Consider the following 14,233-nt stretch of genomic DNA (forward strand, 5'->3'; position numbering starts at 1 on the left):
CGTGTCTGCCGCAGGACAATCAGCGAAGCTTTCGTTGGAGTGGCTGCTGCGGGCACCTTCAGCGCCGAGGTTATGCGCCTCATGGCCATCGTCAGCAAGCACAGAGATGGATGTCTTGGGCTCTTCTGGCGCCTTTACTGTAGGTGTGGCAAGCACGAGAGGAGCTGGTATCTGCATGTGCCCCAGCGAAGGCGAATCTGGGGCCGGTTCCTCCAACTGCGCTGGATGAGGGGTGGTCTCGGCCTCTCTCGGTGACGTTATGGCGCCGGGTTCCGGCGAAGTGCAGCACGTGCGTCTGACGTCAGTTGTAGGGCAGCCCGAGCAGCTTTCTGTCGTGGGGCTGGAGGGCTCCGATGGACCATCGTTGTCCGAGAGAGGGAACGTTGGTAAAGGCCACAGCTGTACTAGCTGTACCGTACCCTTCATGATCTCGTTCACCGAGAGGGGGCAGTGTGGTGAAGAGTCGAGGTGCCACGTCGAGGTTGTGTGCCTCTCCTCTCCCATCCGTGGTATAAATTGAGTCGGCAGGGAGGGAATCAGAGGCATGAGAAAGTGGTCGAAAAACAGTCGTCAATCTTGCACACCATTGATGCCAGGATTGTTGTTTCACGCCTTAGTAGTTGTGCCATGCTTTGGCAGCATCACGAAGGCGGTCAATGGCCACGCACCATTTCTGTTGGTCCGTCCACGCCTCGCGAGCTCCAAGAGCGTTGACGGTGGCCACCCAATTGCCGGCGTCGTCTTGGAAGCCGCGGAATTCCGGTAGTTTGCAGGCAGCCGGTGATGGTGATACGGTAGGCGAAACTCCGGAGCATGACGACGCCAACCAGCCGAGTTGGTATTAGAGCTCCGTGAGGGCATACCACAGCTCTCTGCGGCTCTCGGGTGAGCTCTTTTCATGGTCTTGCGAGGCGGCGGCGGCCAAGGCGGCATTGAGCGAGTGCAGTGCTGGCAAGGCGGCAGGACAAAGCACGGAGATTGAAGCTGCCAAGGCGTTCACCGTGACTCGGAGTCGCGCGATGGTTGCGGAAAACTCGGCGGCGGTCTCGGGCGATCCGCGCGTGGATCCAGTGGTGACGTCCGAGGAGTAGGACACAGCATTCCTGGGCAACGGTAGGCCGTGTACTATGTTGGCGGCGCCGGGGTAAGCCTGCCCTTGAGCTACCGAGGAGGCCTGGACGCCGTCCTTGAATGGTGGCACAGGTGCGTCCGGCAGTAGTGGAGAGACGGGATGCATAATCGTTCCTTGGAGGGAAGGTCCGCCGCGCCGATGAGCCACGAGGACGCACTTACGGTTCATAGTTCGTAGACTGCGCCATTGTGATGAAGAAACAGAGAAACAAGAGACAACGCAGCCTCCCTTCCCCTGCTCCCGAAAAAAATTCTTGGTTGCGGGCCTGATGAGAGGGAAAGAACGAGATTTAATAAAAACTTCTTTTTTTTTCTGAGTGCTTCCAGAATAGGGGAAACGAACCGAAGGTTGGTGCACTGCTTAAAGCAGGTTGGCGGAGATCCCTTGTGATGCTGCAGCCTTGAGTGCGCGAGCTTTACCCTCTATGGCAGGTAAAGCTCGCGCATTGGCATTCCTTCTGTAGAAGGAATGCCATTTTAGCGTCGAGGCAGCGCAATCTTTTTGTCACGAATCTATTTCCCGTTAAACATTTGTTAATGACCCTACCTTGATGAGGTGACAAAATGTCAAAGTATGCTGCGGAAAGTGAAAAATAGGGTTAAACACCTGTGGAATGAAAGTCTGCCGTAGTCATACATCTGTACATGCGAATCCGCTGATGATTGTCTTATTTTGTACTTGCCATGTTTGTGTTCAAGTGGATTTGCAAATATTACACGTTCACGATGCGTAGAATAGTTTATTTAAAACGAAAACACAAAGCTCCTGCACATCCTCGGTGCTTCCTTCAAACGCGCAATACCTTGCGGCTTGGCGGCTTATTCATTAGTTTTTTGTACTGTAATCCACTCTGTCTGTAATGGTTGTGGCAATATTTGACAATAGGGGTCTTATAAATTTGTTGGCAACTATTGAGCAAGTCACCGATGAATGATCATTTCTTTCTGGGCAAGCAAAAAGAGGACAGCTCAGTAAGGGAGATCAGAGCTCTCAACCTTTTGCACACATCTTCCTTGCCAATGTGTGGCAGTGCGATGTCAACGGCCTTTTTCACGTTAACTAAAACAGCAACAAACTCGGGCTTCGGGAACACTAAAGCACTTCTTGTCTGCTGACTAATGAGTCCCATCACAGTTGATCTAGACGGTCCTGATGTATGTAGGCTTGGGCAGGCGTTGCATGTCCGGCGTTCCCCGACAGCCTTTGCAATAAAACCGGCAATGCGTGCTACTGCGGAATTTTCCACGGTAGGGGGTGGTGGTAGCACTGAAAAAAAGATGTTCATGTGAAATGCCTAATAAAGGCGCATAGTACCAATTATCAGTTTAAAAAAATCTGATCAGGCAAACATCGTTTAAATTAATGTGCTTGTGCGGAAATTGGGGGGACTCTTAACGTGCGGAAAATTAGGGAAATTAATGTGCGGAAATTGGGGGGACCCTTAAGCTTCGCCTTTAAGAGTTAAACGCGACAGCGATATCCGCGCACGTACACACATACACACACGCGCACACACCACATTAATCGCCTTCTCAATCGCTAGCGTGCCTTCGCTTCTCGGTGAACACCTATCTTATTGCATCTACCTCGAATTTTCGCCAGACACCGCCGCCGACACCGGAATTACTGCGAAACGAGCGCTTTAATAAGTGGTCATTGCGCGACCGGCCTTTCGCTAATTCGCAGGCGACAAGCGTCGCTCATCGCTGTCGCGTTCAGATTCACCTACTTAAAGAAGAACGTCGCATTCGCATCACTGTCGTATTGTGTGAACTTCAGAATGCAAAGAGACATGCCCACAACAAAATGTTGCCTATCATCGGCAAGGTGAAAATGACTACAGCATTAGCATTAGCGCAATCCAACAACGTGACGCTCTTAAGACAGCGCTCAACCGCAGGACATAGCTATGTGGTGTCGACGACGACGAAATGCATATCCATTAAAAAGAAAGCATGGCGCACGCCAACACAGGCGGCCGTGGGAGAAAGGAGCGCCGAAACAAAGAATGAAAAGCACGGCAAATCACGTAGTCGGCACATGTGTCATGACATTTGAACGCGCCGCGCCAAACGAAGTCGCCTAAGCACGCTGCTTGCCTCTATCTCGATCGTAATATGCTACAGATAACAACACTCACTGTGTAAAGACCGATTAAGAATACTTAACAGCGTACCTTGATTCCAGTCACCACGTGCACAACGTCCACTGCGCATTTCTCCAAGGACGTCTGCGGCTGTCTACGACGCGGCCAGCGCGCATCGTCCGCACGGGGGTAGGAGGAGACCGCGCGTCGCGGCACCGCGGCGGAAACTACCTCAATTACACTTTTTCAAAGGCGCGCGCGCCGAATGGGACGGCCGGAGCACACCGCCGCGCTCCCCGATCCAGGTGGCCGTGGGCAGAGCATAGAGTTTCCTACAATACTTACTAGAGGGAACTCTGGCGCTAGTGTCTATGGGAGCTGCACCGCATGTAGTACACAAATTTGTCTGAACTTCGTTCTTTCGGCTCCGTTTGACTCCGCGTCGCCTGCATCCGCTTTGTCGCAAAACAAAGTTCAGCAAAAGTCAGCAGTTCCACTTCACCACTTTTAACTTTTTTAGGCTCACCAAATCAAACCTGGTCACGAAGTTCACAACGGTCTATTCTTTTATCCGAAACGAACGCCAAAACACAGCAATAAACAAAGCCACAAGTACGTTTGAAGCCGCAAGCACGAAGACTAGGCAAATTTGTGTACTACCCATCATTCCCATGTATAGTGAACTAGAAGTACTCCTAGTTCACTATATTCCCATGGTAGCTGAACGATCGCAGCGCCAGAGTCCCCTCTAGTTAATTTTAGGAAACTCTATGCCGTACGCAACAACCAAAACGTGGACTGCGTCTAGGCGTCAGCAGCTTCGTCTCGGCATGTTTTTCTGCGCTATCTAGTGGCTAAGAAATAAACTACAATAGCCGATCATAGCTGACACAAGTCAAGGCACGAGACAAGGCAAGATTTTACGATGGCGCAAATTTTGTTGTCAACGGTGACGGTTGGTACGACTTCTACGAGGCGAGCAGCAGCAAGGGAGGAAAAATGCCTTCCAGCATCCTTTCGAATCAGCGCCTTTTGGCCATTCTTTCATGGGAAGAGATAGACGATTTGATGCTCACAAACCGAGAGCGGTGGCTTTTGAGGGGCGACTGCAGTCTCGACGACATCGAATATCTCCTGCATCTTTGCAGCGATCACTGTCCACTGCACTGGGTCCGCGAACGGATTCAAGCTACTCACATAGGCAAGGAGCTCCAAATCGAGGGCAATTCCGAAATGGACGCGGGATTTATTCGCTGCCATGACCGCCGTGCCGCTTGCGCTGCTGTCGGACGCAGCCATTTTGCTTGTCTCGACCGGTCGAGATCTCGCGAGAGGAGCGCCCGTAATGTACGCAACGACCGCAGCGGGCGCAACGTAAGCGCCGAGATCTAGCGTGCGCATCTCTTGCGCGCGCAAACGCACGCACCTATCTTAGGTTCAGCGCATGCGCAGTCTTGCTCTCTCTCACCCGTTGCGTGCGCAAGGCCGCTGCGCGCGCTAAACTGAAACTCTCTATTGCCTTTTTCTCTTGTACATATCTTCTGTGAACTGTTCGCGTCTTTTAACATTTTCCTACTTCTTTTGCACTTGCACTTCCTCTTTCTCTCTCGCTCGCTATCTTTATTTATGTTGTGTAAATATATTGTTTTTGTTAGTTTGTGTGCACAAATGGTCTCGTCGTCTCCTTTCTTGAAGACGGTTATGTCATCGCCTAATACACGAACCTACACGAGAGCATATTGATTAAACAGCCTCGTGACAGTTAGAAGCGTTCCAGAATACACGGCAAGGCGTCTTGAAGCAGTTATGGCATCCTTGCTGAGGTAAGGAGCATTTCAGAATACGGGCCTTACTTCAACACTAAGGGCTTGCTAATTTGAAACACTGAATCAGTTTTTATTGAGAAAGTAATCTAGGACTTTTAGTCTCCTTGGTTTCATGGCAGTATGTTATTAGCAGAGAATGGTAGAAATTGCTTTTTTTTTACTTTTTTTAAATACTATAATTTCTTCAGCGTTCTCAAAACCACGTGGCCTAAAGAGAAAGTGCCTGGAGCTCATAAGTTATTTTGTTTTAGTGGTGTAACAAGTGATGCATTGCATGTAAATTCGTTTCCTGAAATTTTAGCCTTCATTAAAACACTGGCCACAGACAATTACAAGCTCTTTTTAACAGAAGATGCACTTCAAAGACCCATATATATAGGCAAGGTCATGCTCGTCAATTATTTTTGGCAAAAGTTCTGCGGGAATAGGGGCACACTTAAAAGATTCGTATTAACTTAAGGTCGAAGTGTCACCCAGGAAGTGCTTTGAACAAGCATGAGCTTCATGGGTAAACCCACAATCAACATTGGAGCAGCTGGACGCCCATATCAAATTTGCTGAGAAACGATAATAAAGAATAAGGTGTATTTACTGCATGACATATGTTGCACAGAGAGGATACTTCAGAGTTTACTATAACTACAGAATAATTGTTGTCATGCGAGTGCATGCATAATTCCCGACAGCCAGCACACATTGCATTATGTTCAGCTTAGCTTCTGGCACATACAAGTGGGCAATGCATTAATAGACCGAAGATCAGTCATTTATACTACTTGCACTAGAAATGAAAAAAAAATGCCTCATTACTATACAAAATGCACAGGGCGCAGTCATTGCCTGCCAACAGCACATTTTGAGAAACAAACTGTAGTTTAGAGCAAAGAATTCTGTTTATGCCAAGCACATCTTGCGCGCGGCATTAGTTTTCGATGAAGAGCAAGGGCAAGCAAGACTCGAGAGAAGAGTACACCACATCATCAACATGCTGCATGTGCACGTGTGCTGTTCATCGCGCAGGATTTACCCCAGAACATTAGCCTGTAAAGGTTCACTTTTGCTGGCCTCTCGCTGATGCGCTGTGGCTTGTCACTCATCCATGCTTCCATGCAGTGTGGCAATTGGAATTTGTCAATAAAGGACAATTATTGAAGCCACTCCCGGTGGGTACGAAATGGTAAAGGCGGTGTCTAGCGTTACGTCTTATAGGGGTTCACTTTTGTGAAACAAACATGAACACAACAAGCCGCGCGTGCGAACCTGTCCCTCGTTTGGATCACACCGCGCACTAGAGGAGTGTAGTTACTCGCTACTAGGTGCTACGCAGCAGCCCTAACAGTCAGAGCTGTGACCACCTATCCCGCGGTTCGCGTTGAGTTGCGACCACGGCGGGTTTCAGGCCAGTGGGGACAGAGACAAGTCTTTCAACTGAAGGTGTTTATTCACCTCAGATTCCAATTGCAACAATAAGTAGCAAGCACATCAAGTTAACACCTCAGAGGCGGAGTGTTCCGCACTACTGGGGGAAACAACAACAAAATAGCAAGCACACGTCGAGGGAATGATAAATGCTCATCTCACCTCGCGTGGCTGCTTTTGCACTCCGGTCCGGGGCGGTGGTTCGCACTCCATGGCCGGAGCGCTGCAGGGGTTGATGGCGGCGGTGGTGCTCACGGCTTGGGTCCGATGTGGTCAGTCACACCTCCCAAGACCGAAGACCCAGAGGCCCCCAAGAAAGCGGCGCGCTTTCCCGGGGTCTGAAGAGGAGTTTCTCCAGAAAAGGGCAAGGAGGGAAAACGGGGCATCGCGACTTCGGCCAGGGAACAGGGCGAGAAGGGCTGCGGGAGCGGCACTGTGCCCTCTCCCACGCAACCGCCCTCGCCACTGCGCGTACAAACGTAGCGCGAAGCCGAGGTGCCGCCGCGTTGAAGGCAGTGGGTTGCGTGTGCAACCCCACATCCCCCCCTCCTTAATTGAACCCTTTAGCCACAAAAGAGAACCACCATCACCAGGGGCTTACTAAGAGGGGGGGTAGCGACTCCACCAGAATCGAGCCCAAAGCCGGGTGCCCCCCCCCCCCCTTTCAAAATCACGGGCCCGCGAAGTCCGAGCCAGCGATCGACGCCAGAGGCAAGCAAAAGCGTGCACGGTCCGAGCTGCCTGGTTTCCTGCCGCGCCCCCATCAGCTGTCATGTCTCCCCAGGCGATAACGGTGCTGTGATCTGTGTCTCCATGCGGCTCCCTCATCGACACGGCGACGGATGTGGGGTTGCACACGCAACCCATTGTCTTCAACGCGGCGGCACCTCGGCTTCGCGCTACGTTTGTACGCGCAGTGGCGAGGGGGGTTGCATGGGAGAGGGCACGTGCCGCTCCCGCAGCCCTTCGCGCCCTGCTCCCTGGCCGAAGTCGAGATGCCCCGTTTTCCCTCCTTGCCCTTTTCTGGAGAGACTCCTCTCCAGACCCCAAGAGACGCGCGCGGCTTTCTTGGGGACCGCCTTGTCTTTTCGACTCGAGCAGCGGTGACGACCACAGCTTGAGCGAGTCGGGAGCCATCCAGACGCCATCACCCCCTGCGCAACGCCCGGTCTATTATGAGGTAACTTACTGCCTCAGGGCCGGACTGCGAAGCCACGAGAGGTGAGTCGAACCTTATCGCTCTAAATCTCGTGTGCTTCCCATTTTGTTGTTGTTTTCACGTTGTCGTGCGGAACTTCTCCGCCGCTTCGTTTTATCTGTATTTTGTTGCGTTGGTGGCGCTTTTGGCACAATAAACTGTGTCAGGCAAAGAGCTTGTCTCTGTTACCACTGGCCTGAAACCCGCCGCGGTCACAACTTACGCGAACCGCGGGATAGGAGGTCACAGCTCTGACTGTTAGGGCTGCTGCGTAGCACTAGTAGCGAGTAACTACACTCCCCTAGTGCGCTGTGTGATCCAAAGACGGGGCAGTTTCGCACGCGCGGATCTGTTCGTTACAAAGTAACCCCTATAGTCTAAACGTAACGATAACGATTGACAGTTTCTAAAGTGACGTCCATGGTATCACTCACGCAGTGCATTTGACACTCACTTCGCCAGCATACGTGGATGGCCCGTGTCACAGTAGCGCTGAGCCTCAGCGCATTCACTTGTGAACACGCGTCCCGGACGCGACACGTGTGCCCCGCCTCTTTCAGCTACGCTACTATAAGTACAAATGCATACCCACATGCAAAACGTTCGTCGTCTACAAGATCGACATCTTTAGAAATTGCAAGGCCCTTTAAATAAAGCAAGGGGTAATCTCGAAGCGTTCGATGTGTGTAAAATCTGGAACGGACGGAAAGCAACAGCATCACAGGAGTATCATACACACCTCGGCCACAGACCACCATCCGCGCGCGCAGAAAACACACGCCATCAAGTCATCAACAAGCATGGTCTCTTAGGGATAGACACAACGCAGCAGGACTTGTTTCTATGTAGTACCTACGGTACCCAGACGGAGAGATTTTTCAAGGAGCAAGCAGGACAAAAGTCCCCAGATCCCAAGTTACCCGGATGGACTCTGAGAAAAAGAGGCGCTCGTCTATCTCGTGGCGCTCTTCTTTTCCACGCCTGTCTCGCACCCAGACGCTGGGCTGCCAAGGCAACGTTGGCCAAGGCGCGTGGGTTACGCCAAGTAAACAGCGCAAGCTGCAGTTCTGAGGCATTAAAGTGCGAAAAGTACCCGTTCGCGCCGCATAAAGGCCTGAACACACGTACGCGTTGCAGCGTGTTAGCGCGTGACCTTTTGACGCGGCGCCGCGCCCGCTCCCTATGGGGGATAGGGCGCGGCGCTGCGTCAAGAAGTCGCGCGCTGACACTCTGCAACGCGTGCGTGTGTAGAGCTCGTCTGGGCACTACTGCGTCGTCTTTGGATGCCAAAAGAAGCAGCGCAGCAGGAGGATATTACTTAGCGCTGTCTGCGACGATCATAATGTGCCACGGGAATAGTGCCGGTGCGGTGTGAACTTCGCCGCGAGTGGATAACTGTGATTCAAGCAGAAAAACTAGGAGCCGAGTGAAAATGCGCGAGTAAGCACACTAGTGGATTCCTTGCGTACATCCCGCGGCAAGCGTCCGCTATGTTTATAGTTTTACGGACGCAGCGCCACGGAGCTTCTACATACTAGTACTACAGCGAAATATTCAACCCAAAGAAGCGTGTTTTTGTTGCAAGGCGTGCGGTGCAGATTGTCGCATGGTGCTGCGTATTCGGCGGCAGAATGACCGCCGGTAATCGAAAGACGCACGACCGACACGGAGGCCAGAAGACGAATTCTGTTTATTCATGTGAAATGCGCTTTTTGAGCGTTTCCTAGCCAGTCATGTTCGGGGAAAAGCAAAGAGGCTGTCGGTGAGCGGGAGACGCTCGCTCCCATGTTCAGCGTGGGACGCTCAGCGCGCATAAGACACACGCACAGGAACGCACGTTGAGACGCACGGCAGACATAACGGTCGCCGCGTACTTTCGAGCAGAAAAATGCCTATCAGCATGCACTGTGACCCACATTTGTGAGTCCTCTTGGGCTGGAATTGACCACGTTATCATAACGGAGACAGAACAACAGTACGTAGGGGCTCACCGGACGACGTGGAGGCTGTGATAAGACGCAACTGAAAATCAGAGCTGCTGCCGTTTGCACGATCGCGCACTTCATGTGCGAGCGGGTGCGGGAACACTTCTTCCCTGGCCGTCGACAGGCGCACGGCGATGTCAGTCTATCTCAATCAATACTGAATCCTGGCTTCGATTGGGTTGCACTCTCAAACGTTACGAAGCACATCCAAGTCGTCACTTTTCGAAAACTTTAGGCGCGGAGCACCACCGAGAGTTCCTTCCGTGTGCCACCATCTTGAAAACTGCCGACCTACCCTCTCTCGATAGCTTCATGATCTCGCGAGAGCACCCCGTAGGACTTTCACGTACGTAGAGCCAATGGTAGAGCCAACTGTTCATACGACGGCACCCCAACGACTTGGACACTCCCCGGCCTTGTTTTCGCAGACGACCTCGTGCTACTAGCCGAAAATAAGGCGCAATTGCAGCATCTGGTTGATATATCAGCCAACCACCTTGACAACTTAGGCCTGGCCTTCAATCCAAAGAAGACAGCGGTGCTCCAGTTCTCCGGTGATTGGGCCGAGGCTGCTCTGGTGCTACCAAATGGCGAGGAGCTGCCCACACTGGAGGAATACCGCTATCGAGGCGTCATACATTGTCCACCTCGGACAAGCTCATTGCGGGGCATGAAATACATTTGAGACAGGCGACACAGCGAGCCAGCCGCATACTGCGTCGACAATGCCTATGGGGCTGCATCCACATGGTGCGCGACCTGTGGAAAGCCGTGCATGTGCCTCCTATGCGAACTCGGCCATATGTTTGTCAGCCTCAACACGCGATTGGCTGGAACGTGGGCAAGGAGAGGTGGGCCGCATAGCCTTAGGATGCCATTGGCGTGTTGCCGTGGAGGCTATCCAGGGGGATGTCGGATGGTCCTCTCTCGAAGCTCGCGAGGCCAGAAGCAAAATCTCATTCGAATGTCGGCTGCGGACCATGAACGGGTGGGCACGCAGGCTGTTTCGATACATGTACCTAAGGGGCATCCGAACTCAATGGAGGTCGAGAGTGATGTTTCTGAGGCGAAAATACGGCCTCCTAGACTATGTCGAAACGGGACCCGGGCGAGAGACCGCTAGAGACATTCGGGACCTTGTATGTGAGGCAGAGAGAGAAATGTGGCAATCAACCATGCTCTCCAAGAAGACCCTCCGCATGTATCGGGACAGCAAGAAAGACATTGCGACGGAACCGCTGTACGACAACAGCTTAATGCCCTCCTCTTCGAGACTCGAGCGGGCGCGCTCCGCACTCTCGACTATCGAAGTCCGTTTGATTGGGGAGAGTATTTCCAGGCTAGTGAAAGAAACCCACGTGACCGGTATGGCAAATTGAGGCGCCATCCATTGACTGGGATCAGAGTTAAAATCTGCGTTCCGTCTCTTTCCTCCCAACTTTCTTAAACCCCCTCTCTGGTGGGATCAACTCCCTTTCCTGCGGGAGGCGCGCTTTCCGCCGCCGACTTTGAAATCCGTTAGAAAGTTTCGTGTCTGGCGTTGGTAAGGCATGTGTTAGCCCTCGCGCGTCCGTTTCATGGTGCTCGCTGGCTGTGTGCTTGTGCGACGCGATGTTTTACGACTCGCGCTGTTCGTGCATAGTGCTTTGTTGCTCGAATACTTCCAGAACAAGTCCCGGAATATATGTGCCGGCCCCCAAAAGAACGACAGGTGAGCGTGCCCTTTGAGTCGAGGTCTTCATTGTGTCAATTTGAATTCACGTCCATACTGAGTAGCTGTTCTCTGCAGTGGGGCTTCAGTTAATGTTTTCAAAAATGACTGATTTTAAAAGGGCACGATGCTGCGTTTAAATCGTTATACGAACAAGCAGCGGACATGAAGCCCATGCGACGTAACTATAGTTACAGGTTTACAACTCTCACAGAACCGCGTGTTTGAGTGTGTGCTTTGCATTTGTCTTCGGTTAATTACTCGCCATCGCCTATAACCACGTTTGTGAGACATTAGGTACATGTATGAAAACTTGTGCTGCTCTGAGACGAACAAACGAGTTCACTTTTGCACGAGTCGACGGCGCTCTTTATCTGATTGAAACTTGCCCTTTTCTTCAGGGTGTATTTCGGAACGCAACACAGCTGATCGGTGCGCCCAGAGAAAAGCTGAAGAATTGCAGAATCTGCGCACTTCAAGAAGAGATGCCATGAATCATCCGATATCAGTCGTTCATTTTCTCCGCGTTTATCATCACTAGTTATATGAAAATCAACGTTTTTGGAAATGTAGTCAATAAAGCGCGGCCAATATTAGTTGTGTTATACGTGGAGTTCATTTTGACATCTTTAAAATGATATTTACATTATTATTCTATTTTTAGGTATTTCAACTGCTTTCATTGTTTTTGCATCCAGGAATGTTCAATTTTGTTAGTTATGATAATCTTGTGCAATATCATGAGCATATATCAGAAGCTGTTCTGCACTTTTGTCAGTATAAAAATTGTCTTTTTGAATATGTGCCCTAATGTTATGTTCTGTTTTTTATTCCACTGTTCTTTAAGTTCTTAACTTTGCCGAGAACTTTCGTGTTGTTTAGTGATCATGAACACGTGTATGTTAATCTCCTGTTGATAACTTCTGTTAATCTCCTGAGCCTGTATCGCACCACATTTGATGAAAACGTTGATTTTCGGAAACGAGGACAATAAAACGAGACCAAAGATATTTTGTGTTGTGAGTGCAATTCATTCTTTTGCGTTCTGGCACATGCTGCACGACTGCAGTGTTTGCAGAATGCCTGATTGCAAATTGCACACATTCAAACGAGCAACGAACGCGCGGCGCAGTACGCGCAGCGGATGCAAAAAAAAAAAAAAAAACGCCCGGCGCGCTGCAGGGCGCAGCACGCGGAGGGGGTCATAAAAGAAAGGGAGAGGGAGCCCGCGCCCGCAAACAAAACAAAAAGAAAAAAACCCGGCGCGCGCGAGGGAGCTAGGAGAGGAGGCGCGGCTGGTGTTAGTGTTGCCATGACGACGCATACCGTGTGCGCCGCCATTCTGCCGTTCGAGTCTCTGAATCCCAGCCGCCAGGATAGTAACTGAAGGGACGTTTGGCGCTGCCAGCGCTGACGTCATGAATTAAGGCGTCCTATGGGAGGTATACGGAGTAACCTCCCCCTGGTATTTCCGCAGCGCGTTGAAGAAGTCACGTGGTACACGTCGCTGTGCGGCTGTGCTGCCCTCTGCCTGCGCGCACGGAGTTGGCGGGGGTCTGGCCGTTCCCAGGCGAGCGACCGGCGAGACGCGTAAAGGGGTATTCAGACGGAGGAGGAATGCTCGGGGGAGACGGGGGGATTGCGTATCACGTGACCGCGACGTCACGGATTAGCGAGTGGGAGTGACCCCCCCGCGCCTCCTCGGAGGAGACGGGGACGTTTTCCCCGAAAGGACGAACGATCCCCCTGCGGTGGGGGATGTGGCGGAATTTCGGGCTCTTGTTTGGCCACATTGTTGCACTTGCTCCTGCAGAGAGCGGCAGTGGGTGTCCAGTCTGCAGCTGGATGGTCGTCAGCAGCTCGTCAAACGGGTGGTGCAAGCCACCAGAGTAGTCTAGTAACACTGGTCTCCCCCTCCGTTTGCCTCGTCCGTGTGAGTGGGGGGCATTTGTGGAGACTTCTCCTCGCGAGCTGACGTCACTAGGCTCCGCCTTTACCCCCCGAGCATTTCTCCCCCGTCTGAATATTCCTTAAAGGGGTATTCAGACTGGGAGAAATGCTCGGGGGAGACGGGGGGATTGCGGATCACGTGACCGCGTCGTCAGGGATTGGCGAGTGGGCGTGACCCCCCCGCGCCTCCTCGGAGGAGACGGGGACGTTTTCCCCGGAAGGACAAACAATCCCCCGGCGGTGGGGGATATGGCGGAATTTCGGGCTCTTGTTTGGCCACATTGTTGCACTTGCTCCTGCAGAGAGCGGCAGTGGGTGTCCACTCTGCAGCTGGATGGTCGTCAGCAGCTCGTCAAACGGGTGGTGCAAGCCACCAGAGTAGTCTAGTAACACTGGTCTCCCCCTCAGTTCGCCTCGTCCGTGTGAGTGGGGGACATTTTTGGAGACTTCTCCTCGCGAGCTGACGTCGCTAGGCTCCGCCTTTATTCCCCGAGCATTTCTCCCCCGTCTGAATACCCCTTTAAGGGGTATTCAGACGGGGGAGAAATGCCCGTTTGACGAGCTGCAGACGACCATGCAGCTGCAGACTGGGCACCCACTGCCGCTTTCTGCAGGAGCAAGTGCAACAATGTGGCCAAACCGCCGGGGGATCGTTTGTCCTGTCGGGGAAAAGGTCCTCGTCACCTCCGAGGAGGCGCGAGGTGGTCGCACCCGCTCTCTAATCCGTGACGTCGCGGTCACGTGATCCGCAATCCCTCCATCTCCCCCGAGGATTTCTCCCTCGTGTGAATACCCCTGTAGACGCAGTGGCTCCGGCCATCGTATCGATAGTATGCGCTCCCTTTCTGCGGTAGTGTTATGTTATTTCGACATAGTGAAAAGCTGGGCTTGGTGTTCCCTGACTACTAACACATACAGTGCGATGT

At 52.2% G+C, this 14,233-nt stretch overlaps 1 long non-coding RNA gene across 1 annotated transcript; it reads right to left on the reverse strand.

Moving 5' to 3' along the window:
- Nucleotides 1–1,855: 1,855 nt before the first annotated feature.
- On the reverse strand, nt 1,856–3,392 carry LOC119381115 (uncharacterized). The gene is made up of 2 exons (XR_005181284.1): nt 3,309–3,392; nt 1,856–2,398 (listed from the first exon to the last, which is right to left on the reverse strand). It is a non-coding gene; the product is annotated as an uncharacterized LOC119381115 (long non-coding RNA).
- Between the last annotated feature and the right edge of the window lie 10,841 nt (nt 3,393–14,233).

Source organism: Rhipicephalus sanguineus, chromosome 2, assembly GCF_013339695.2.
Source record: "Rhipicephalus sanguineus isolate Rsan-2018 chromosome 2, BIME_Rsan_1.4, whole genome shotgun sequence".
Lineage (NCBI taxonomy): Eukaryota > Metazoa > Arthropoda > Arachnida > Ixodida > Ixodidae > Rhipicephalus > Rhipicephalus sanguineus.